Source organism: Leopardus geoffroyi, chromosome C1 (genome assembly GCF_018350155.1).
Source record: "Leopardus geoffroyi isolate Oge1 chromosome C1, O.geoffroyi_Oge1_pat1.0, whole genome shotgun sequence".
Classification (NCBI taxonomy): domain Eukaryota; kingdom Metazoa; phylum Chordata; class Mammalia; order Carnivora; family Felidae; genus Leopardus; species Leopardus geoffroyi.
The window spans coordinates 127935720-127962500 of record NC_059328.1 but is presented as its reverse complement, the minus strand read 5'-3'; the positions used below and the strand labels follow the sequence as shown (position 1 = coordinate 127962500).

Below are 26781 nucleotides of genomic sequence, written 5' to 3'. Positions count from 1 at the left end.
CTCTCTGTCTCAAATAAATAAACATTAAAAAATATATATATATATATTTTTTAAATCCTCTCGCTGAGCTGATGTGAAGTGGGATGAGGTCCCTGCAGAGGTCTGGCTAGCACGTTTTCCAAGAGGTATATAACTAGACCTTTCACCAAACTTACTTATCTAACTTTCCCTCAAAGCCCAATCTTTTAGACAGACCTTGACCCAAGTCCCTTTCACTTGACTAAAGTGTTGAAAATTGACATGGATTTGAGATGGAGCTGGGAAAGCTCACTCCTAGGCCAACTCAGGTTTTCCCAATTGTTGGATCACATACCAAAGGAATTAAGGGTCCAATGTTGTGATGCTCACTTGTTTGTCCGCACTCCAGCCCCAGACGGCTCTATAGATAGCCCAGCCATTTGATCAAGCCCCTTTGGAAAGTGGGAAAATAGCCTTTGGCCTCCCTGTACTAACTTCAGGCTACGGTGGAGCAGGCACACTTGGACAGGCAGCATCCACATCCACACCTCTCACACATCTGCACACAGAGAAAGCATATTTCCTCCAAGTCCAGTACAAGCCATATCCAGAATTTAAGGCAGAAGAACTCTTTTGGAGATGGAGAAGATGAGTGTTACAAATGGCATTCCTTTTTTGTTTGAAGTTCACCTCCCCATAAGATGTGGTGCCCCTCCTCTGTACCTTTTCCACACTATTTTATAATTAAACTGTGTTACTCATCAATGAATTCCCAGAACCTTACACAGCGTGTGGCATGTAGGTGCTCAATAAACAGTTTTTCATGTGTCCATTTGTTCAATCAATAAATGTTTATTGAACACTTGCTCTGTGACAAATGCCTTGGTAAGTACAGTAAAGTAAACAAATGAATAAGACACAGTCTGTGTCCTCAATGTGTCCCAGATCTAGAGGAAGAAGAACAAATAAACAGACAATTACAATATGAGATAGAGGTAACTTACAGATTTGGGATCCTAAGCCTACCTGGAGTGGGTGGTGTGAGAGTAGTTAGGTTAGGCTCAGAACACTTATTCTCTCTGGAAAAGCAGATAAATGTTGTCACACTGAGGCTTGTGAACTTTGTAGCAAGTACAGTAAGGAGAGTTTACTTTTTGACTATGAAGTCCGTGACAGTTTTCAGCAGTCATATTTCAAAAGAGGTGGGATTGTGCCTCACAAGCAGAGACCCTTAACAAAAGGCTGTTGATTTGCAAACATATAGCCAAGATTCCTTGGATCTTGCCTTGCTTTAGGCACATGGCAGTTAAAAATAACAATAAAACACACAAAAAAATGGAAAAATATTCCGCACTCCTGGAGAGGAAGAACAAGTATTGTTAAAATGTTGATATTACCCAAAACAGTCTACATATTCAATGCAATCCCTATCAAAATAACACCAGCATTCTTCACAGAGCTAGAACAAACAATTCTAAAATTTGTATGGAACCAGAAAAGACCCTGAATAGCCAAAGCAATCTTGAAAAAGAAAACCAAAGCTGGAGGCATCACAATCCTGGACTTCAAGGTATACTACAAAGCTGTAATCATCAAGACAGTATGGTACTGGCACAAGAACAGACACTCAGATCAATAGAACAGAATAGAGAACCCAGAAATGGACCCACAAACATAGGGCCAACTAATCTTTGACAAAGCAGGAAAGAATATCCAATGGAATAAACACAGTCTCTTCACCAAGTGGTGCTAGGAAAACTGGACAGCAACATGCAGAAGAATGAATCTGGACCACTTTCTTACACCATACACAAAAATAAACTCAAAATGGATGAAAGACCTAAATGTAAGACAGGAAGCCATCAAAATCCTCAAGGAGAAAGCAGGCTAAAACCTCTTTGACCTTGGCCATAGCAACTTCTTACTCAACACATCTCCAGAGGCAAGAGAAACAAAAGCAAAAATGAACTATTGGGATCTCATCAAAATAAAATCTTCTGCACAGTGAAGGAAACAATCAGCAAAACTAAAAGGCAACCGATGGAATGGGAGAAGACATTTGCCAACGACGTATCAGATAAAAGTATCCAAAATCTATAAAGAACTTATCAAACTCAACACCCAAAAAACAATATCCAGTGAAGAAATGAGCAAAAGACATGAATAGACACTTCTCCAAAGAAGACATCCAGATGGCCAACCGACACATGAAAAAAAGCTCAACATCACTCATCATCAGGGAAATACAAATCAAAACCACAATGAGATATCACCTCACACCTGGCAGAATGGCTAACATTAACAACTTGGGCAACAACAGATGTTGGCGAGGATGTGGAGAAAGAGGATCTCTTTTGCACTGCTGGTGGGAATGCAAACTGGTGCAGCCACTCTGGAAACCAGTATGGAGGTTCCTCAAAAAATTAAAAATAGAACTACCCTATGACCCAGCAATTGCACTACTAGGTATTTATCCAAGGGATACAGGTGTGCTGTTTCAAAGGGACACATGCACTCCAATGTTTATAGCAGCACTATCAACAATAGCCAAAGTATGGAATGAGCCCAAGTGTCCATCGATGATGAATGTATAAAGAAGATGTGGTATATATGTATACAATGGAGTATTACTCAGCAATCAAAAAGAATGAAATCTTGCCCCTTGCAATGCCATGGATGGAACTAGAGGATATTATGCTAAGCAAAATCAGTCAGTCAGAGAAAGACAAATATCGTATGACTTCACCCATATAAGGACCTTAAGATACAAAACAGATGAACATAAGGGAAGGGAAGAAAAAATAATATAAAAACAGGAAGGGGGACAAATACATAAGAGACTCTTAAATATGAAGAACAAACAGAGGGTTGCTGGAGGAGTTGTGGGAGAAGGGATGGGCTAAATGGGTAAGGAACATTAAGGAATCTACTCCTGAAATCATTGTTGCACTATATGCTAAGTAACTCGGATGTAAATTTAAAAAATAAATTAAATAAAAATTAAAAAAAAAAGTTCCATATGAAAGATAAATAAATAAGTAAATAAATAACAATAAAAGAGGTGCACTTGGGTGGCTCAGTCAGTTGAGCCTCTGACTTCAGCTCAGGTCATGATCTCATGGTTCCTGAGTTCGAGCCACACATCAGGCTTGCTGTTGGAGCCCACTTTGGATCCTCTGTTCCCATCTCTCTCTGTCCCTCCCCAGCTCATGCTCTCTCTCTCTCTCTCTCTCAAAAACAAATAAACCTTTAAAAAAAAAATCTTACAAAAAAATAACAATAAAAGAAAAAAATCAACTAGTCAGTAAGTTAGAATCAGATGATCATAGAGTATTAGAGCCTATAAAAGGACCCCTAAAATGTTACTAGAATCTGTCCGATGCCAGATGACTAGTGTGACAAGTTTCATTCTTCTGTTCATTTGATAGAGTGACTGACAAGTCATTTGGGCTTTGCCGGGAGGGAGAGTTGCACAGGAAGACTTGGCATGGGGTAGCCATTTGATGAATGTGTTCTGAATGAATACAGGCAAACACCTCAGGCTCTGTGGAGGAAAAGTAGGCCTCAAAAATCCAGAAGCTCAAATTACACAGCCACACTGACCTGCTCATCAATCATCAATCAATACCCACCAGTGCTGCTGGGAGCAACGGAGAATGCAGAAGAAATCATACCTGCTCTCTGATCTTAAAGATCAAGGATACAAACAAGGATATGAGCAGGCAGTGTGTGGAAGATGAAAGCCCAAAGTATCTGAAGAGATGCTCAAACTCATCAATTGTCAGGAAAAATGCCAATCAAAATGAGATACGATTTCATACCAAATAGACTGGAAAAAATTTTTAAACTGGATGATGATACTGAGTGTCAGCCTACATGTGGCATAATGAGTTCCTTGATGCATAGCTGATGGGAATGAAGACTAGCACATGAAGATTGTGGGTAATATGGCACTTCCTAGTCAAAGTAAGCCTACCTATATCCTAAGTGTCATTAATTTCACTTCTGGGTATGCATATGTCACAAAGAAATCCTCACACAGATTCATAAGAGTCTCCGGATTAGGATGCTCATGACCACATTATTTGTGAGGATGGCATGCAAGTGGAGATAATCTGGATGCTCATCCCTAGGGCACTCGACATATAAAACATGGGGTAGGGGAGGAGTAACCCATCGCGTATTACCCACAGTTGGAAGCCACTGACGAGATGTCCACATCGCATCATGGATGGAGCTTGAAAGCATGGTGATGATTGAAAAGAATGAGAAACAGAATGAGATATCTAAAACAATACCATTTAAGAGAGTAAAAATGTATGCTCATGCAACAAGAGTATAATTTTGTGAGAAATCTTCACAAACAAAATGATGCTTCATGTACGTGAGAATAGTTGACTGTGAAGGTAAGATGAGAAAAGGGATTAATACAGATGTTTGGTTCTTGGAACAAATATGTGTGAGAGAGGCTTTGGAACCCAGCAGTGCACAGAGGCTAAAAGGAATTTGGGGAGCATATTAAAGAAAACCTAAATTTCTTGAATAGACTGTTAGTAGAAATCTTGGTATTGGAGATACTGCTGGTGAGGTCTCAGGAGGAAATGAGATATTATTGTAAACTACAGGAAGACAGACCCATAATGTAACAGCAGGAAGTTTAGCAACACTTACCTGCAGTTACATTGAAAGTAGAAATATTCCTAATGAACTGGGTCATCAAGTTAAGCGGTGTTTCCAAAGTGATGGAGGTACCACTTGATGTCTTTTTGCTACTTATAGCCAAATGAAGGAGGAAAGAAATAAACTGTTATAGTTCCCACCACTCATCAAAAAAAAAAAAAGGGGTTTTGAAAATTTTCAGCCTCTCCAGACAGCATCCAAGCAAATGTCAAATCCAAAGACACTACCAGGAAAACAGTGTCTAAAGATGAAACTGAGCATATATAAAAGTAAAACTTTTTAAGACCTCAGAAAGATCAAATATAGTGCCTCACAGTCTACGAAGTCCCCCTTAAAGAAGAAGAAATAGTCCTGTTTCCATCTACTTATAACACTGCTGACGCCAGATGTGTGGGTTTTCCACACCAAGCAACTCTCCAGTTCTCATAGGACACCAACTGGGTGTCCTACAATTTAACCAGATTCTGACACTAACAGCCTGGAATTAGTGCAGACCCCACACATCAAGGGCTCAGTCCCACAAAACTTCCCCCTCCCACTTTAGACACCAATCTCAAGTCCTGGCTGTCACCTATACTTCTGACCAACCAACTGTAAATGGGGGGGTTCCCACAACCTCTTTCTCAGGCTCAATAATTCACCAGAATGGTTCACAGAACTCAAGGAAGCACTTTACTTAGTATCGCCCTTTTATTATAAAGAATACAACTCAGAAACAGCCAACTAGAAGAGACACATGGGATAAGGAATGTGGGAAGGGACAAGAGTTTCCATGTCCTCTCCAAGGGTACCACCTCCCAGCACCACCATGTGTTCACCAACCCAGAAGCTGTCTGAACCCCTTTGGTCAGGATTTTTATGGAGGCTTCATTGCATAGGCACGATTGATTAAACCATTGGCCTTTGGTGGCCCCTGGAATTCAGGAGGTGGGGCTGAAAGTTCCAACTCTCTAATCATGTGGTTGTTTCCCCTGGCAACCAGCCACTTATCCTTAGGGACTTTCCAAAATTCACCTCATTAACATAAGGTGCTCCTTTCAGCTTTATCAGTCTGGAGCTGTTTCAGAAGCTAGGAACAAAAACCAAATATTATAACAAAATATGTTCCTACTGCTATTATCCCTTAGGACATTATAAAGATAATATCCTAAGGAGTTCTGCCCAGGAGCTAGGGATGGAGACCAAACACATATTTCTTATAATATCTCAAGGGATTAAGGGTTTGCCTCACAAATCCTCTCAATCAAACTATAAGATCTCTAGAAAGTTAAGGGTGTTGGACCTCAGCCATCTCATCAAAAGCAGATGGGGCTTATGTCAAAGAAATTTGTACGTATGGCTTTTGCCTAATGGAGTGAACCCCAAAGAGATTCACAAGAGACCTCCAAGTGTCTTTAAAGCCTTATATTTTTAGAAACATTGCCAACTTGGACTGCAGGAGAAAGAGACAGTACAGAATGAGGAGACGTTTTCAACTTCCAGAGTTCTACTGGCAAGAAGCAGGCTGAGATTGCTGCTCAGCTACAAAAAAAAAATGTGCTACATTCCATAAAAAAGAAAAGACGACTGTGAGGGCAGAGTCAATTGCCTAGAGAGTGAAGCCAAGAGCCATGGAGAATTAATCCTAGGCCTTGGGATCTAATTAAGAAATGTCCAGCACTTGTGTGGCTGGCTTTCAGAATTTCCATGACCAATGAACTCTTATGTCTCCAATTTTCCACCATGTTGGACAGGAATGTCTTCCAGCCCAACAACTATAGATGGGGGCCAGATAACTTACTTCATTAGTTCCACTGGTCTGCAGATAAAGAAGATCTGTATTTAAGACACCACAGCTGGGTCTCATCCACACCGGAACTTAATTTAGATGCTGTTTTGGACTTTGAAGTGATGTGATAATATGAGATTTTAGGGACCTTGGTAGGATATGGTAGGTATTTTGCATGTGGAAGGAATGTGAATCTTGGGGTAGGCAACCTCTATGATAACTCCCAATTATCCCTGCCTCCTGGTATTCAGGCCCTTATATAATAATCTCTCCTTGAGTGTGGGGTGGACCTAGTGACTAATTTCTGACAAACAGAATATGGGGATAATGTTGTGATATTGTTTCTGAGATTAGATCATAAAAAGACTGTGACCACCATCTTGGATCTCTCTCTCTTTTGTTCTTTCATTACTCTGAAGGAAGCCAAGTGCCATGTTGTGAGCAGCCCTATGGAGAGGCCCGTGTGGCAAGGTACTGATGTCTCTAGCCAAAAGACACTGAGGACCTGAGGTTTGCAAACAACCACATAAGTGAGCTTACAGGTGGATCCTTTCCCCGTTGAGCCTTGAGATGACTGCAGCTTCAGTGATACAATAATCATAGCCTTGTCAGAAATCCAGAAACAGGGGACCCAGCTAAGCTGTATCTGACTCCCGGCTCTGAGAAACTGAGATGATAAATGTTGGTTGTTCTAAGCCTATGAGATTTTGGATAACTTATTATGCAGCAAAAATGACTAATACAGATTTTATCCCCTGACACTGATTTGATTTCCTAAGTGGATTAAAAAAAAAGTTTTTAATGTAAATTTTTTCAATATTAAGAAGAGTTTTCATCCTATTTATAATCACCTAATTGATTATAAACAGCCCACTGGAGTTTCATTCTTCATAAGTCCTCATTCTTACAGTTTTTTTGTCTGATTCTATGGGGATTTAAAAAGAGACAGAGAAAGAGAAGCCACGCCCCTAGCTTCTAAGAGAAGATATCTCTTGAAGAGGCAAGCACATGAAGCAGAATAGGACAGGCTGATCTGGACCATGGTGAAGACAAGTACACAGAGAACAGGAGTTCCTGAGTTCTATTGGGGATGGGACACTGACGGGATGTACTTGACTCAGGATTCACTGACACAAAAACACATCTAATTGGCTTATGCTCAAAAACTAAAAGGTCTAAGAGTCACAATGGCTTCCAGTACAGCTAGATTTAGGGGCACTGAGGTGATGTGATAGAGGCCCAGTTACCCCTCTTTGTCTCTCAGCTGTGTTTCCTCTGTGTTGGTTCCATTCTCAAGCAGACTGCCAAGGGCTGAGCTGATCTGCCAGGTGGCAAAGCAGTCAATTAAGACAAGTCAAAATGAAAGGAACAATCAAGGCTTTATTTATTTACTGCCACAGTGTAAGGAAGAAGCTAAAGAGCTGGCTCCCCAGTGTTCCATTTTTCCCCATGTAACAGTACCTGGGGAAGGCCAGCTGCATCAGTACACCTGGGAGGAATTGGCTCACTGCTTAGAGAGCCCCAAACAATAGGTTCCTGCTTTTCTATGGATCTGGGGCCAAGGGGAACAGGGATACCTAGTAGGAAAGTCCCGAGTACCAAGTTCAGAGTGGAAAAAAGTGTCTTCAAGTTTCCCCTTCCCACAACAAGGCTTCAGCCTAATCGTAACCTCCTCCCCACAAGGGAAGCCTTTGATGCAGGTGCCTGGACCAGAAATGCAAGCAAGCATAAGAGACTAGCTGGCCACAGGGGCCTAGTCCTTGACTGCAACTCTCTTCATAGCCTACCACGCACTGGCTGTGCACCAAATCTGGTGTAGGAAGGGCAGCCTTATCCTATGAGACCTGCCAGATAAGGTGTTATGGAGTAATGTTTGTGTGCCCTGCCCCCATTCATATGCTGAAGCTCTAACCCTCAATGTGATGGCCTTTGGCAGTAGAGCCTTTCTTTGGAAGGTAGAGTTAAATCAGAATGTGGGTGTGGGGCTCCCCGTGATGGGATTAGTGTCCTTATAAGAAGAGGAAAAGAAACCAGAGTTCTCTTTCTATGTGTACATACTCACAAAGAGGTCATGTGAGCACACAGGGAGATGGTAGCTGTCTGTAAGCCAGGAAGCAGGTCTTCACCAGAAACAGAATTCACCAGCACTTTGATCTTAAACTTCCAAGCCTGTAGAAACATGAGAAATAAATGTATGTTGTTGAAGCCACCCAGTCTATGGTATTGTGTTATAACAACCCAAGCTGACATAACACCTTTGTAATTGCCTATGGTCAGGCCTGAAAGATCACACAAAGGCACTTGGCCAGGATCTGACCCTCGCTTTTCCTCTATGGTGATAAGATGGCTATCAGCAGCTGCACCTGACATCCTGTTCCTCTCAGAAACACCGGTAGGAAGAGAGGGCTCTATCTCAGTAGTTCCAGCAGAAATTCTAGGACTGGCTCCAATGAGTCTAACTTGGGTCCTGTTCCCATCCCTGAACCAATGGCCACAGCCAAGTGGATGGAATTGACAGGTTGGCCTGCATCATGCTATACCTATGAATCTGGAGTTTGGGCCGGGACTTTTCTAAACCACTTCTACTGAGAGCAAGGGAGGGGCACTTCTACCAGAAGGTTCACCCTAGGTAAGCAAAGCCCACAGACGCCCACTCTCCAGTGCTTGAGCAAAAGTGAAAGGATTCATTTCCTCATCCATTCCATAAACATTTCCTGAACTATGTGCCAGAGACTGTTCTTGGCCCTGGGGAGATGGCAGTGAACAGAAGCATCAGTCTTAAATTCTACTGGGGGTAACAACAATAAACACAATCAGCAGGTAAAACATATAGATAGTGACAAGGGATTAAAGGAAAGAATTAAAGCAAGAAAGGAGGACAGGAAGTATGTATATGAGGGACAGGTATTCAGAAAGGCAATGAGAGAATGAGCATCCCAGACCAGAGGGAATAGCCAGAACAAATACCTTGAGGTGGGAGCATGCTTGCTGTGTTCAAGGAACAAGGAATACAGGCTGCCAGATAAAATATGGAATGCCCAGTTAAATTTGAATTTCAGATAAACAGCATATACATTTTTTTAGCATAAGTATGTCCCAGATATCAAATAGGACATATTTATACCAAAAAAAAAAAAAAAAAAAAAATTCCAGGCAACATTTGGGACATACAAGGTATCCTGTAATTTCTGTTTGCTAAATCTGACATTTTCAGGCCAGTGGGACTAAAACAGAATGAAGAAGATGGTGGTGTCACATATTGAATTATGTCCCCCCAAAAATGATGTTTTGAAGTCCTAACCTCCAGTAAACTCAGAATGGGACCTTACTTGGAAACAGGGTCATTGCAGACATAATTAGTTACAATGAGGTCATACAGGAGCAGGGTGGTCTCTGCTCCAATGTGACTGCTGTTCTTATAAAAAGATGGCCATATGAAGACACAGGGACAAGCAGGGAGAAAGCAATGTGATGACAGAGGCAGAGATTAGAGCACTGCCCCTGCAAAGCAATGAATGGCACATGAAAACCATCAGAAGCTAGAAAGAGGCATAGAAGGATCCTTCCCTTCAAGTAACAGAGGGACGGTGTCCCTGTCAACACGTTGGTTTGGGACTTCTAGCCCCCAAAACCATGAGAGAATAAATTTCCATTGTTTTAAGCCGCCCAGTTTGCAGACCTTTGTTACACTGGGAAACTAACCCAGGGGAGTAGCAGAACATGAGGGCAGAGAGGTAAGGAGGGTGATGGACAGATCCTGCAGGGCCTTGGAGGCCACAAGAGGACTTGGCTTGCATTCCGAGTCATCTGAGAGTCTGGGGAGTGGAGCGACATGTATAAAGAGATATAAGAACAACCTCAGAGGATACCCAGGGAAGGAACGGGTATGTGATGCTCCAAGAACAACATGCAGTTAAGTCCCACTGGAGTGCGTAGTGAGGGCAGTGGGCACAGAGGCTGGAGAGGTGAGCCAGATATTGAAGAGCCTCTTGGTAACAAAAAATAGGGATATGCTTCCCCCTGTAGGTGATAAGAAGCCAATGGAAAACTTGGATCAGAGAGATGGAATCAAATATACCTGTTGTTCATGGTTTTTGTTACCCATTGTACTAGAGGTGGATGCTGGAGTTTAAGAAGAATGACTGGACAGTGATGGAATTCCAAGTACCATGATTGGTGAAATAAGTGGATAACTTTCCCATCAGATAGAGGACCTTAATCCAATCCCCTCAAATCATACAAGTGAGACAGCCACATTCCCACAAGCTTCTAAGGTAAACTGGAAAATACCTAGGATCTCTCTGGAACATCAGAAAATCGACCCAAGATCATTGATATGCTGAGGGAGATGGGATTCCCAACTGAAGGGCAGGGTCTGGAGGAACAAGTATGTGGCCTAAAAGAGATAGCAACAAATTTTCCCCTGTACATACTGACTCAAGAATTCTGGGCTCCAGCCTAGTGGCTCTCAAGCTTCAGTGTTCAGGAGAAACTCAGGGGGCTTCTGCAAACGCAGATTCCCGGATCCCATCCTGCATATCTTGATTAAATAAAGGTGGTCCCGGAACCACACCTTGAGAAACTTTGACATAGTGAGGGACTTGAAGATATTCATGCAAACCATGATAAAGGTTACAGAGAAAGCATGAAATGTGGCAGGAGGATAGGAAATGCACGTGGGTGTGGAGAGGTGCTATGTTGTAGCAGGCAATGTCACTAAGAAGGTGACGTTATATGCTGAAATTACGTGCAATCTTTTGTGAGTATGTTCATTCCTGAGGAAATGGATATACAACTTTCAGGAGATTCTTAAAGAGATTCTGAATCAAATCAGGACTGAGAACTACCACAGATTAGTTTTCAGACATTTTCTGCTTTCAGATGGAAAGCAATTCGTTTCAGATGGAAGTTCAGAATCTGCTTGTATTTTGAGTGAACCTTAAACAGTGGTTCTCAGCCTTAGCTGCATTTTAGAATTACCTCTAGAGTTTTAAAAAATACTAATTTCTGGGTCTCAGTAACAAAAAGTCTGGTTTAATTGGTTTGGGGGCTTGACCTGGGAATTGGAATACTAAAATCTCCACAGAGGAATCAAATTGCAGGAAAAGCTGAGAAAGACTGACCGAGGGTTTCAGATGAAGCTCACCTCATGGTAGGAAGACCATGGTGATTATTCCCATTTACCAAGACTCTGGAGAATGTGTGACTAACCTGAGGTCCCATGGCTGGTGAGTAATCAAGACTCAAGACCAGGTTCTAGGACTCCCAGTTCAGTGCTTGGCCACTATTGCACCATGGGAAAGAAGCTGGTCCGATTTTGGTAAGGAGTCAAGTTCCCTAAGCCAGAGCTTAGGCTCTTGTACTAGGAAGGGCAAGCCCACAGGGAACCTTGTGATAGAAGGACTCAGCATCTAAGAAGAAGGAAAGAGGTGGAGGAATTCAGAGGAGAGGGGGAAGCAGTTCAGAGAAAGGAGGTCAAGAGCTGACAACCAGCTGCCCCCTCACAGGTCAGCAAGAGAAACAGGCACTTTGCCTATGTCTGTGAGGATTCCCATCCCTCACACATCAACCTGGTCAACACTGGCCTCCCAGCTGGCCTGAGGCTGAACAAAACAACAATAAGCAAAACCCTCTGGGACAAATGACATTAATGGCTTTGTGGCTTCCAATAATCCAACTCCTTCTTCATTCCTTAACACCGGCCAGGACTGTTGATGTGGGGGGCAGTGGTGGTGGTGGAGGGAGTCCGTATGCCAGAAGAAAATCACTATCGCAAAAGGAATGCCTCCATCAGCTCAGTAAAATCCTAAAATGCTTTCAGCAGTGACAAAGCTTTCCATTCTCCAAGTGGTAATTAGTAATGGCTTCAAAAGCAAATGCCCTAAGAGAGAAACCTCCAATTTAAAAGTTCAAGGTCCTGGGGCACCTGGGTGGCTAAGTCAATTAAGTGTCCAACTTTGGTTCAGGTCATTGATCTCACAGTTCATAGGTTCAAGCCCCATGGTGGGCTCTATGCTGACAGCTCAGAGCCTGGAGCCTGCTTTGGATTCTGTGTCTCCCTCTCTCTCTGCCCCTCCCCTGCTCGTGCTCTGTCTCTCTCTCAAAAAAAATAATGAACATCAACAAAAAAGTTCAAGTTCTTGGTTTTCAAACTTTTTAAAAACAGAACCCTTTTGATAAAATATCTTTATATGTATGTGTGTACATCATATATATGTCACATTATACTATACATGATATGTTACATATATACTATATATATATATTATGTGTGTTACATGTGATATGCATAATACGTAATTTAATATATGTCTATATAAATATAAGACGGATCAAAGTAAACTTGCTGTAGACAAAGCAGGAGCTGGGTCTGGTGAGTGGGAGGTGGTGCGAGAGGAGAATGCCCCTCCCTGCTCCCCCTGCCCACCGTCTCTCCCTTCCACCAAGCTGGATTGCCCCTGACCCACCTCAGCCAAATCCTAGGACAGCTTGAAAGAACTGCAGGAAAGAATTCATTAGTTCACTGGACATGCATTGCAGGTTGAGAGCCTACTGTGTTAGCATTGTGCTTGATGTTAGGATCAAGGTGGAAGAATAAAAGAGTAACAGCCACTTTCTTCAAGGACCTCACCATCTCTTGAGGGTCACAGACAAGAAAGGGGTAACTATGCAAAATGTGATAGGAACTGAATCGGGGAAGTTGCAGAGCATTACAGAACACAGTGCAAGCCCGGAGGAAGGGCATCTCACCCTAGGTGAGGGCAAGGGAGGGTAGGACCTAGCAGGGAAGCCTCTTTGAAGGAGAAGACCCCCAAAGTTAAGGTCAGCCCCAGCTTCCAGACCATGTTTTGATGAAATGAATGAGGACGGTGGCAGGAAGACTTTGGGAATAGAAACATAAATGGAGTAGACTCAGACAAAAACACAGCACATCTGAAGGGGCCAGAGACCAGGGACAGGGGGGAAAAATCCCACTTCTTCAAGCTTTCCCAGGCAGCCCCAGTGCTGGGATCCTGGGCTCCATGTGCAGGAAGTAAGGAAGAGACCAAGGGCCTCATCCAGACCCGCAGCCCAAAGGGGCAGGTCTGGTGCCACCAAACTGGGGCTCAGGCGTGAAAAGGACTCCCTTTGAAGTGAAAAGATCAAAATGGCTTCTGAGAAATCAGATCTCTTCAGCTGGATTTCAGCCTTGAGAGTAGGCTTTCCCAAAGGCAAAGCAGTAAAAGGAGAGCAAATGCTCAATAAAGTTCTGAGGGCCAGAGGGGAGGCCGGTCCATCCAAGGCTTTCCTAAGCAGGCCCACCCCCCTTACAAACATGGAAGCAAAGCCCTGCAGAAGGAGAAAGAAAGGCAGACCGTGGCCCGGGGTTACTGCAAAGCCATCCCCAGGAGAGCGTGACAGTAGAGTCCCCTCTGAAGGAGCAAGCTCCTGCTGCAGGCATGATGGTCAGGATGAGACAATGGCAACCAAAGGAAAGGGTGCTGTGTGGTGTCACCCCCAGACGTGCCACCTGTCCCTCACAGTGTTCCTCTTTACTACAAAAAAGAAAACAAAAAAGCGCAGGGCACCCTAGAAGTTTCGCTCTTTTTCATGGTCTCAAACACTGCTTTTCCCTCTGCTCCTTCATCTTCCTCCCCCTTCCCTGGGACTCTCCTTTCTCCCATGACACAATGACAAAGAAAAATGCCCACAAGGGCCTTGTTTTCAAGATTCAATCAAGGCTCTAAGCTTTTATCTTGTTCTTAATAGCACCTTGCACCGATAGAGCCCGGCAAGGCTTTGTGGGCCTTAATTATCTCCCAAAGATCGATTAGGCTGCTTGGCCTCGTGGGCAGCAGGCACCCCCAACAGCAGCTTTTCCAGATGGATGAGCTATGTCCCTGGCTATGGAGCACACTCCTCAATGCCAGCCGCCTATGAGGCAGATCCAGGCTGCCCTATTTCTCACAGGCACCCATCTCCGTTTCCGCTCCCCAGGGGATTTTTCAATGAGACTGCAGGCTTGATAAGGCCCTCCCAGTTCAGAGGAGAGGAAACCAAGGCTAGGCGACTTCCTGATGGCCCAGTCTGAACCTGCAATGAGACAAGAGCCCCACGTGAGGATTCCCCTGCCCACGTTCTGTCACGTCTCCATCTGAGGACACTTGGCATAGTGGGCTGTATTTATAAACAGCATAAGAAAGCCAAGAGTGGGCCAGTGCCCCCAAAGAGGCAGCTAAGAGCTTGTTTTCTGTTCCACAGACTCCCTCTGCAGCCAGCATGCAGAAGCAGGTCAAAGCTTCAGGAAGAGTTGGCTGCCAGAGCTTGCCATTCACACCACCATTCACACTACCGAGCTTGTATCAAGCACTTCAAAGAGCCAGGTGCTATCCTGAACAGCCTGCAAGCTACAGCCTGTGACACTGGTGTCCGAGCCTGGGGGAGGATGTGAGATGCTGTGAGACTAAGGCGGGTAGGGAAGCCAGACCTCTGATAATCTTTACATGATAAGACAAGTGCATTTAAAAGCAATGTACATTGGTAATAATAACTGACGATTTTTACTGAGGTCTTCTGTGCTTTTAGAGGGTCTCCTTCATCTAGACTCACAGAAGCCCACTGAGAGGTTGAATATCATGCCAGTGATCATCCACCCAGAAAATGCTAGAGATGGGATTTGAACCCAGGCAGTATGACACAAAAGTCTATGCTTTGACTCCGTTTACCAGACTATTCAGCGTAGTTAGTCCTTTTGGGCTTCATGGCAGAAGGTAGGAGGGCTTTAGGTGGCAGGCATATGGCAGTGCCTAATTTTCTCACCCACTCAAAGTTGTTTTCCAGGCAAGACAAGGGGCATACATTATCTAGGGCAACCTCCCAGAAAGGGGCATGTTGTGTGCTCCCTAAGGACAGGGACCAGGCTTGATTCTTTTTTATATCCTCAGCACCTAGTGCAGTGCCTGGATACTCAAAAAATTCTTGCTGGCTCCTTGCCTAGTGGTCAAAGGCAAGCTATTAAACTTGTCTAGTTGCAGATTCCCAATCTGTAAAATGCAGATAATAATGTAGCCCTTCCAGTATAGCCATATTAGGAACCATATGTGTAAAGTCCTTCCCACTAGGACCACTGCATAGTCGGTGCTCAATAAACTATAATTAGCTATCTTCAAAGCCATGATGCCAAGGGTCAAGGATGAGTTGAGACAGACCCATACTTCTTGACTAACAGCAGGATAGGGCAAGACAACATAGCTCAAGGTATTCCCATGATTTTTTTTTAAGTAGCCTTCTCTAAAAGTTCCCTTTTAAAACTTCAGAAGGCTCTGAGTCCTTCAGCATCTCAAGGAGGGAAGATTCTGAGGAATTGTTTTTGTATAACATACATTGAATGGATGTTCTCCCTCTCTTTTCTCCCAACAGAACCCCGATGTCATATAGGTGGCTAAACTCCTCAATACAACCTTATTCTCCCAGGATATGTGGTCCTAGCCCCAGAAGATGAGACATAATCGATCTAAACCTATAGGACACAGTCATAGCTAATGAAAGATGAAAGAAAGTAAGAAGCCTCTAGGAAGAATTTTCCTTGTGGACGAAAGGGATCCATGTAGTTTCTTTTCTCCTCTTGGATATTGTCATGGAGATGTGACAACTGGATCTATGGCAGCCATCCTGCATTCATGAGCAAAGCTGATATAAAGACAAAGACAACACACTGAATGCGGCAGAGAAGAGAAGAAAGAACTTGGTCCTTAATGACAAGTGAGAACTACCAAATTAACCAACTCTGCACCCTACCTCAAGACTTCTTGTTATACAAGATAATGATGTTTCTTACTATTCAAGCCAGTAGAGTCTGTGATTTCTATAGCTGATGCCCAAGAGTACTCTGACAAACTTGCCATCTTAAAAATATAATCTCTGTGGGGCGCCTGGGTGGCTCAGTCAGTTAAGCGTCCGACTTCGGCTCAGGTCATGATCTTGCAGTTCGTGAGTTCAAGCCCCGCGTCGGGCTCTGTGCTGACGGCTCAGAGCCTGGAGCCTGTTTCGGATTCTGTGTCTCCCTCTCTCTCTGACCCTCCCCCGTTCGTGCTCTGTCTCTCTCTGTCTCAAAAATAAATAAAGGTTAAAAAAAAATTAAAAAAAAATATATAATCTCTGAAAGGAAGTAACCCTTAAATTACCTTGGGAGAGAACCAAACATCTTGAGTTGAATGGGAACCCCTAGACTGAGGCTCAAATACAAACCCTTCTGCAAGCACAGGGTGAAGCCAATCACAAGATATCTGAGTCTAAAAAGGTAACCATGGTTTTGGGAAAGAGCAGTCAAGGCTTCTGATCTCGCTGCAATCCTGGCTTCTTCTTCTTTGTGTGTGTGTGTTTGCTTTTTTTTTTTTTTTTTTTTTTTGCGGGGGCGGGGGCACAAGTGAGCAAAGGGCAGAAAGAGAAAGGATCACACAAGGAGCAGAGAGAGAGAAAGAGAGAGAAAGAGAAGCGAGGCTCACCCGAAGCAGGTCTAATGCTCACCAGAAGCAGGGCTTGTGCTCACCCAATGCAGGGCTCAAACTGATGAACTGTGAGATCATGACTTGGGCTAAAGTCAGATGCTTAAGCCACCCAGGTGCCCCATGCAATCCTGGCCTCTTGACCAAAAACACAGAAACTTGAGGAGCAGCAGATGTTCAGAATCAGTCCAGGTGAGAGCAATCCCTGGTTCAGGAGTTTTTCTCCCAACCAAGGGGCAGACATTCCTTTGGGAGCAGATCACAAAGGTTGCTACAGGGCTTGGCAGAGTAACACTCAGAACCAAGAGAGTAGCCTTAGAAAACACTCAAGTGGCCATATGTTGCCAAGGGCTCCACAAAGCAAAAAATATCTTCAATTTCTCCAACTGCTGGGATTCACCAGGGAGGAAAGGAAACAAGATGGGAAACCAGTGTGCAATATGAGGCATCCACTCAGCAACCACTTTTTTTTTAATTACCCAAAAGCGCAGAATGACTTTTACATTTTTAACATGTTGTTTAAACAACAACAACAATGAAGGAGAAGGAGAAAGAAAAAGAGAAGAAACAGAAGTCTATGGCCTACAAAGCTTAAAACATTTACCATCTTGTCCTTTACAGAAAAAGTGTGCCAATGCTTGGACTATAAGGTCCACAGTGGCCAAAAGCATGACCCTTATTTGACAAGGTTTCCTTGAAGTCCTTCTGGAAAAACCTGAATGCCCTTAGCTGCTAAACTCCTCTCCTGGTTCAATCAGGAGCTCTGGGTGTGAGAGCAGCCAGTTGATGGGCTGAGAGCTTTGAGCTCTTCCTAATTCTCCTCTGCATTAAATCAGGCAGTCTCTTCCGACCTGCCACAACTCCCTACAGTAATGATTCACACAGGACAAACATTCTATCGCACTCCTGGCATCCACCACCCCTAAGTGTCAAGCCTTCAAGAAAGCCATGGAGGGTTTAGCACAGAACACAGCCCGCCAAACAGATGCATGCTTTTCCTTCCCCATGTGGGCTGAGCAGGTGGCGGTGGGGGGGGGGGGTGTAGGGCACCGTCTTCTGGCTTGCAGGCTATAGGCTTCCCAGCCCTGCACTGTCCTGGTTCTTTGGGCACCAGCCCCACTTGCCCCGGCAGAAAGCCCTACCAGAGCGACCGCCCCACGTCTATTCTAGGGAGCCTTATCACCCAAAAACAGAAACTACAAAGGGAGCCAATTTCCTTACATATTCCAAACGTGATTCAAACAAACCTAAATTTTTGGAGTCTTCCAGCTGGCTGGTATTTTGAGCAGCAAACCAACAGAGGCGGTTATTGTATCAGCTTAGAGAAGACGCTTTTATAATCAATGACACTCATTATATTCAAATATCCAATTCCTGCCAATATACAATTTAAATAATAATTTCTAAGCAATTTGTTATATAATTGAGCCTTTTATATTTATAATACATATAATTTGTTACATAATTGAGTCTCTTATAATTACAACCCCCCTGAAGAAGCAGCAGCAATTTGTATTTTTGAGGGTGGGATCAGACTTGGCTGGCAAAGGGACATTCTGCAGCCTTGGACAGCTGGCTAGAGAGTATTGGTAATGAGAGAAAGGGGGGTGGCTCTCTTTGAGGAGTTACTGGCTATTCTGTTCCTTTGGCTTGAGGGGTCAGCTATTAACTTAAGGGTACACCAAGAAATGCATTTATTTCTGGCAAAATTTTATTTTCCTTTTTTTAAGTTTATTTATTTTGACAGAGAGCAAGCATGAGTTGAGGAGGGGCAGAGAGAGAGAGAGAGAGAGAGAGAGAATCCTAAGCAGTCTCCACACTGTCAGTGCTGAGCCTCATGTGAGGCTCGAACTCATGAACTGTGAGATCATGACCTGAGCCAAAACCAAGAGTTGGACACTTAACTGACTGGGCCACCCAGGAGCCCCTTGGATACAGATGACAGGGATGCCTTGGTCCAGTGTCAAAAATTAATGGTACATAAAATGTGGTTCTAAAGTGCTGAAGATTGCCTTCTCTGACCTCTTGGGCACTAACCTGCAGACATGCAGAATCATGCCATCCTTGGCAACTCAAACCCACTGTATTCAAAATGCACCACTGCAAGAGTATGTAAGATACGTGACTAAGCTAAGCAGCTGTCAGGCCCAGGGTCACACTCCCTTGGAAACTCATGACTCCAGGACCTTCATGCCACTTCTTATGTAACCCAGCAAGCAACAAAAATTCACTGAGGACTTGTATAAGTGCTGGGCTCTGAGCTCTCTGGAGGGATACCAAGAAGCGTGAAGCCTGGCCCCAGCTCTCACAGAGCAGCTAGTCTCACAGCAATGGTGAACACGCATCTATGAAACTAGCGTCAGGAACCAGAAGAATCAGAGATGACCTCTGAAGTCCCTTCCCACTTTAAACTTCTAGGATCTAACAAATCACTGTCCAATTTATTTGTTTTATTTCTCAATAAAGTTAACATTTAATAGTATTTGCCCATGTTCTCGTTTTCTCCTCTAGATCACTTATCTATTGCTACATGACAAATAATCCCAAAGTTGTGTGGCTTAAAACAATCTTTACAATGATTTTGAATGCTCATGATTCTCTGGGTGAGCAATCTGAGCTGGGCTCAGCTGGGTGGAGTCTTCCTCTATCTCTTGGGGTCACTCATATGACTGCAATCAACTGGAACCCAACTGGGGCTGGACAGAGTCAGATAACCCGAGACAACCTCATCCCCATGTCTACAGGTTGATGCTGGTTCTCAGCTGATGAATCCAGGGGGGCTTGGCTGGCTAGGCTCATCTCTGCTCCATGTGGCTTCTTCACAGACCCAGGGCAGCATTCCCAGAAGACAAGGCTTCTCAAGAATTAGGCTCCAAAGTTGTACAACTTCCACTGCATTCTATGGGGAAAAGCAAGTCATGGGACCACACAGCTTCAGGGATGAGATAATAGATTTAACCTCTTGATGCAAGGAGTAACAAAGGTCACTGAAACTGAACTTCATTTGTTTGCAGCTTATCCTGACATTATCTGCCCACTTATCTCCATAACCCATTAGCCACCAAAACAAGTATTCATGTTCTCATTGGAAATCTACCTACATAACAAAAATAAGATGTTTTAAATACTATCACAGAATGCGATTAAGCTTAGTGAAGATGTTTTTGGAAAACTACCTTTTTGTTTTCCCATACATGAAGCAAAAAAAAAATTAAATACAGTCCACTTCCTCACTTTTTACCACACTTGATCCAATACCTTCACAATGTCTACCAAAGCATTTCAAACATAACAGACACTTTCCTTGCAATTCTAGAACCAAGTCCGAAAAGCTTTGACTACAGTGTTCCAAATCACTGGTAGTTGAAAAAGGTGAATTAAGAACGATGCATTAAAGCAAGGCCATCTGGCATTCATAGTTCCTGAACAATCCTAGATGCATTTCAGGCCTCAAGGCCAAGTAATTTTTCACAGTTATACCAGAACATCGTATTACCAGTAAGTCACCTGCAGCCCTGTCATGGGGACCATCTGATTATTGTCCTTATTGCTTAGATGTTATCACTTTACAGCCACCCAAATATTTGTAGGCAGTAATCCAAATAGCAAGTCAGGGATCGGGTTACTCAGCAGTTCATAGATCTGAAACAACTCATAAATCAAAATTGACAAGAAATTAGCAGACTAGCTCAGACAGTGAAAATCTTGCGATCAAATCTTCCAGCTCAGATGCTGACAAACACTTGATACCCCTCAATAAGATAGAATCTTGCCTTGACACGCAAGGTCACGAGTAGCAAAAGCACTCACACTGCTGTCTTTGTACGCCGTCTTTGTGCATCACACGGAGCCAACCTTGTCAAAATTCAGGCCCTTCCATGCAAACCTTGCCCCAAACACCTGTAGCCTACTCAGCCCCCCTGAGAAGGTATTCAAAAGGAAAAATAAGTTCAGTCCTAGTTCGGTTGACATTTGCCACTTCCTCAAAATTTACTCAAAATCATCACTTAGGCAACTTCTCTTTGTAGTGTTTGGAATTTGTTCATTCCATTATTTTAGGAGCATTTCCTTCAGGAGTTAGCAAGAAACAAAACCAAACCAAACCAAACCTAGATCCTGCCTTCAAGGAATAAAAAAGTCATTGTGAGCTTGCCATTTTCTCATACATTTTCTAGTTTAATGCTCACAGTGCCCCTATAATGCAAGTGTAATTATCCCCATTTTAGACTGAGAAACTGGGGTTTCAGTTAGCAGGCAACGGAGCCAAAATTCAGTCTGAGGGAAGAGCAGAATAAAAGAAGCAGGGTTGGAGGACAATGAAGCTCACATGAAACACTGGAGGTAAAGCACCTTCTATGCAACAAAGGACTTTGCAAATACTGGTGACCATAATGACAGAGAGTATAGGGCATAGATGGGACAACCAGGTGGACAATATCCTCCTGACTGTTGGAAATGAAAATGAAGAAAGAACCTGGGGATGGATCCGGGTGAATCTGGCATGGATGGAAAGAAAAGTGCAAGTTAGAGAAAGAGCAGCTGAGCAGTGGAAGGAGACTTCGGAGCCAGCCCAGAAGCCAAGAGTGTCACGCTTTAAGAAAGACAGTTAAGTGCCGCCATGAGGTGGAGAGGAGAGAAGCTTGGAAAGAAGTCAAGGTTAAAGAGTGGAGGCCACTGGAGGCTGTCAAGAGAGACTGAGGGTAGATGACAGATTGCAGGGGGTTAGAGGGAGTGTAGGTGGTAGGGAAATAAGGATATCAGCGTAGATTCTCCTTCCAGAAAGTTTCTCGAGGAAGGAAAGGGGGGAATAGAATGCACTGATAGTTTAGGAGATGTTGAATCAAAAAAAGGACTGGGCTCCTAATGACCAGCAACAATGGCCAGGGGAGAGGATATAGAGATTGAACACCATTCCCTACTTCCTCATCTGCATGATTTGGGGACTGTTTATGTACAGAAAGATTTCTACTGTTGCTGCTTCATCTGATTAGAAAACGTGTCCTTACTTTTCATCCCACTTTGTTCTATTAATTCTTCCTTTTCAGAGTCTCTTTGGATTCATCTTCTCTTTTCTGGTCCTCCACCTGAGAGCAGGCCTCTCCTGGAACCTTGTGTCATCCTACTCTCAGGTTTCCCAGCCTCTCACCCCCTTCCCTCAATTTGAATCTGAACCAGATTAACCTGCCATAAAACCTAGTTTGCAAAACATGAAAAGCACCCTAATATGCATTGGCTCAAGTCCCAAATTCCTGGCCAAAAATGGAAGAGATTCCATCAGGAGTCTCCATTCTTCAAACCCAGTCCCTTTTTCCACCCCTCCTATGAAACCTGAGGGTCCCAAGACCATCATCAGCCCTAATGCACATTAGATTCATCAGGGAAGCTGTACAGAACCAAGGCCCGGGCCCATTCCAGAGACTGATTCATTTGGTCTGCAGTGGGATCCAGGCATGGGTATATTTTAAACATTCCCCTAATGACTCTCTCCAGTGGCACCTTACCAGTCTATGGGATACTCAGAAACCATGCTTTGAGCCTTTACTCGGCAATGTTTCTATGCCTTAAATTGTCTTCCTTCCTTTCCATGAACTAAATATGCCACGTATCTCAAAGGCTGAATGCAAACCTGACTTTTTTGGGGAAGTCTTCTCAGACCACTCCAGCTAGAAATGATCTTCCCTATCTCCAGATTCTATAATGCTTACAGAAACACCAAGAAACCTAGTCTCTAATTCAACAACCATGCCAGGCCCTTGCTTAGTTACCAGGGTCCATGCAGATGAAATGAGGCCTCTGCTTTCAATGGGTTTATTATCAAGGTGGGGTATGGTTTTGGGGGTGCTGGTGATGCACGCAAAGCAGAGAAAGCCACACATTGAAGGGCAGGGCAGTACAGAGGCCCAGCAGGAGAAAAACATCAGAGGTTCTGGCAGCAGGACATGCATCTGAATCTGTAGTCCATGGAAAGATCAAGAAGCACCTTGCACACCAGCTTAAGATCAGCTCCCGTGGTCTTCAGACCCTCTTTTGAGGAAATATCCTTCTGCATTTGACCTGACTCCATGCTCACCTAGCCACCTTTCCAGTTGCAATCCATCCTTCCTGGGCTGGGGAAGAGGGTTCTTCCCCTATGGCAGATGTAGTCTTTACTTTCGAAGGGAAGAAAGATCCCTCACTGTAGTCAGCAAGGTTGTCTGTCAGTGGCTTGTGGTTTTTCTCAAGGCAGATAAGTCTGCCTTGATAACTGTTCCAATGACACCCTACAGAACAGATGGGCCCCTCCTCACCTCCAGACACCCCAGGTAACCCCAAGTGGCACCACACAGCTAGGGCTTCAGAAACACAGTTTTAAAACCATTATCACAGGCCCCTGGAGGGGGGGGCCTCAAAGGTATAGGCTGTTCTAGAATTATTTCATGTACATGATAGGTTTATAAACCCTCACTTCCAATAGGTTTATAAACCCTTATAGGCAAGAAACCAGTCTCCTACTTCTTTGCACCCTATAGGTTGTTATCTAGGAGATAAAGTACAATAAAGAGTTAATACATGAGCTTGAACAAAAGAGGCTATCCACAGTCAAGAGGCATGGAAGTCAGAATTTTCAAAGGGTTATTAATTATTTCAAGATGAATTTAAACATCTAGATGGTAAATGAAGAGTAGAAATGAAGTGACTTCCAAGAACTTAGAAAGAAATGCAGTTGTCCTTGGAAAGTTAGTTTGGTGAAATCCACACACAATGGATAAGGTTAGTTATTATACTAAAAGAAATGGCAGGGAATAACGTAGAAAAGTTTCTCCAAGTGTGTGCCCAAAGAGTTTGGGAACACCTAAGACTCCCTTTAAGGTGACAGGATTGAACTAGAACGGGTTTTAGCAAATGGAGAAATAATCAGCTGTTTTGTGTACTGCCTGGAGAAGTCTGTATAAACAGAAGGAGGGCGAGTTTGTGGAGAAAGGAAAACCACAGGGTCAGAGGTTGGCAGTGTTTACCCATGACTTCCAGGAGAAAGAGAAACAGTGAGCTGGACTAAGTTTCATCATAAGAAGAGTGTATCCTGTGTCAGGCAAAGGAGGGTCTCACCAGCACTTGCGTCAGTGAGGGTTTTTGAGTTCAAATATAGCAACTGACACTGGACTATTTCCAGGAAAAAAGGGGGGCTTAGGGGGTATGTGTTACTGAAAGGGAAAATATATAGAAAAGCACAGAGGACCAACACAGAGGAGGGCAAACCAGGCTTAGAACAGATTACACCCAGGTCAATCCTGAAGGTCTTAGTCATAGAAGCTACTGCACAACCTTACCTGGGTGGGTCTCCAGTATAAATAAACTCCAACCATTACTCCCATTCAAGAAACAAAGTCCTGGGAGAGAGAATACAATGGAGCAAGCTGAGGCCACATGCCTGCTTCTCAGCAGAAGTCTCCATTAAGAGGAGACTTTCCCTTTTAACATAGGAGGGTATGTATTGGATTAACCAGTTCCAAGTTCTAAACACAATGGAGAAGAGAAAAATCCCAAGAAGGGAAGTGGGGTGCTGTTGGGAAGTGGGAATGGTCACTGGGCAGTCAATATCTACAATACATCTGAGGAAATGTCCTCTGTGGTTGTCTCTCTGCCTTTACTTGACCCCAAGCTCACCTAGCCACCTTTCCAGTTCCAAACCACTTTCCCCAATCTCAGGCACAGGGTTATTCCCTGATGGCAGTTGCAAACTTCTTTCCAAGGGAAAAAATGTCCCTCACTGTAAGTTAACAAGATCATCAGTAGCTTACAATTGTGTTTATCTCAAGGCAGATCTCTGAATTGGGTCTCGGGACACGCAAGATTGAATGCCAGATTCTGACAGATAGCTGGCCTCTCTCATGAGTTCCACCTAGCAGCACATCCCTCCAAGGTGTGGCAGTGTCCAGTCTCACATATCTGGTTCGATCCAGAAATCTGGAGTGAGGCTGTCTTTCTTTGAACATGTTATTTTTTTATTTCTACTTTCATCCATATTCAATTAAAATCTGCAAATTCTTCAATACATAATAAAGTGTGTCTTTTCCAACTATTCCTGTATCACATTTTGCTACTCTAGTGACTTGTCCATTGTCCAAAGATGACTGCTCCTTATTACATCCCTGACCGTAAGCCTGGGAAATAGGTTTTGTAAATATGATGCTAAGGCAGGAATCCATGGACATATGGCCACAGACCAGGCTGCTGATGCTGGTCTGCTATGATGATAGCTATCCTTTGGATCATGGAGCTGGAAGGCCTTTTAACAAACACTTGGTTCAATTCCTTCTTTTTCAGATGAGGAAGCCCAGGAAGAGGAAGTCTCTTGGTCAGCATTACCCAGCACATGGATGGAAAAACTAAGACAAACCCAGATCTCATGGATCCTTTACATTACGTCATCACACCTTTTGAAAAATAAGAAATTCCATCAATTTCCCAGGTCTTCTAGAAGCAAACACTATCTTTTCTGCCTTTCAGTTGAGGGAAATAACGAAAGTAACTGCTGACCCTTTGTACCCAAATACCAGATGCGATGCCTCACTTGCTTTAAAGTCATACGCAGTGAAACACTAATAAGAAAGCTCAAGAACTGTGGTGCCCTGAGAATTCAGAGAGAGAGAGAGAGAGAGAGAGAGATGTGGTGCCCTGAGAATTCAGAGAGAGAGAGAGAGAGAGAGAGAGAGAGTGTGTGTGTGTTTGTGTGTGTGTGGGAGGGGAGAGAAAGGGAGTTTCCACCCTAGTAAATATCATCAGGGCCTAGCACAGCCTGTGAAAGGCAGGGCGGGGGGGAGGGGGGGGTTCTGGAATTACATTTTTGCTGCATCACCTTGGGCAAGTTCCTTAACCTATTTGAAGGTCAGTTTCCTCTTCTGTGATATAAATAACCTACCTCAGCAGGCTGTTCTAAAGTTTTAGTTAGATAACCTAGAGAAAACATTTGGGACAGTGCCCCACCAATGGCAAGCCCTCCAGTGTTCTGAATGTTATTTTGAACATAACAAAATCTTTAGTGTTTGTTCTTTTCCACAAGTCCCTAAGAACACCTTCCTGATGTTTCAAGGCACCACACGTGGCTTGTTTAGAATCTCCTGGAGAGTTTTTACAAGTACAGATGCCTGGGTCCCACTCGCAAAGATTCTGGTTCAATTGGTCTAGGTGCACCTGGGGCATGGCTCCCACTGCATAAAGCTCTCAGGAGATTCTGATGCAAACAAGCTGGGACAGTCCCTACAACCAGAGAACAGGTAAGGCCAGGGCCATCAAGCAACATCAGTTCATCTCCCCGCTTCATTGAGATCACCACTGAAAAAGAACCTAGAGAGCTGAGGCACCTCGTTCTTAGTGATTTCAAGCTTCTCATTCCAAACAATCTGAATGAAACAAAGATTAGGCTAAAGTTGAACAAATTTCAGATCTTGCTGTGGCAGCTGATTTTTTTTTTTTTTTTTTACCAAATCATTTACCATTTTCTCCTAAAACAAACACACCTAAAAAAAATGAATGTTAAGAAAACCTAAATCACCAAAAGTGCAGAGATGATGGTCCTGAAAAATTAAAGTAGTCACTGTTTTGTCTGCAATGTGGAAAATAGGTTCTCACTTCTGCCTACAAATTTTTTTTTTTTCCAAGTTTGGCTACATTTTAACAAGATACAAAAGAATCAGAGGAAGGTTGTTTTGTTTCTTTGTTTTTGGTGCCAGGCTTTCTTTTTAAGGCGGACCAGTGCAAAGGGGAATTAGGCATGTGACCTCCTTTTCTAGCTGACTTCACAAAAGACAGGGAAGAGGAGGGTCCTGCGGAGGGTCCCTATGAGTCACTGGCTCAGATCCCTCCCTTCTGCTGGCCTGGCCCTAGAGATCCCAGCAGGCACTGCAGCTGTTC

General features: G+C 43.7%; 1 protein-coding gene across 1 annotated transcript in view; it reads right to left on the bottom strand.

Annotated features, from left to right (window-relative positions):
• The window catches only part of THSD7B (thrombospondin type 1 domain containing 7B), a 1583569-nt gene that overhangs the window by 1317084 nt on the left and 239704 nt on the right, over positions 1-26781 (bottom strand). The window contains exon 5 of the mRNA XM_045479666.1: positions 8469-8575. The gene's annotated coding sequence lies outside the window, so the exon portion shown is untranslated. The remainder of the gene's footprint in view (positions 1-8468; positions 8576-26781) is intronic.